The sequence below is a fragment of the Puma concolor genome, chromosome E3 (assembly GCF_028749965.1).
Source record: "Puma concolor isolate L17-30 chromosome E3, mPumCon1.1.hap2, whole genome shotgun sequence".
Lineage (NCBI taxonomy): Eukaryota > Metazoa > Chordata > Mammalia > Carnivora > Felidae > Puma > Puma concolor.
This window is the reverse complement of record NC_141682.1, coordinates 21,359,592-21,360,318: the sequence shown is the minus strand read 5'-3', so window position 1 is coordinate 21,360,318 and position 727 is coordinate 21,359,592.

Here is a 727-nt window from a genome sequence, read left to right as displayed (position 1 = left end):
AGGACCCACAAAGGTCCACAGGGTCACAGACTCCTTCCAACCACTCCCAAGATGGTCTTTCCTCTACCTGTCAAAGTAAGGTGTCCTTGTTTGGCTAGCGGCGAGGCAAGCTGGGGGCTGTGCCCCACTTTTTTAGGGAACCCACTTTCAAGCACCCTGTATCCAGCGGTATAGGTGGGACTGACCAGACCCATTCTTCCTGAGGTCCTGGGAGAGCCGCGCAACTCAGAACGTGCCCAAGCAGCCCGTGTCACCCTCCACCCCACCCCTGGATGGAGTCCATCCGAGAGGAGGCAGCCTCTTGTGGGAACAGGGAGAGACACTCCATGGGAATGGCTAAAGCAGGTTGTCCCGTGAGATAACCCATCGACAAATGAACAAAGGACCTGCCTGAGACTGTCCTGGAGAATCTGGGTGAAAACACCGCAGATCAGTGTCCCTTCCACGCTTCAGACGACACGTGGGAATACCCAGCAAGCTCAGGTGGGTGCTGCAGAGTGTCGGTGGGGGGGATATGTATTCAGCTTCTGCTCCGAAGTCAGGGAACCTTTTAATGGTCCGCGTCCCTGGGTGATCATTCCTTCCTCCCCCAAACAGTGGAAGGCTGGGGCTCTCTGCACCCCCTTTAATCCATGTAGCTCATCCCCTAGGAGCTATTACGTAATCCCTCTGGGGGGACATAATGCCTGAATCCTGAGAAAATGCACCTGCCTATAAAAGCAATTAA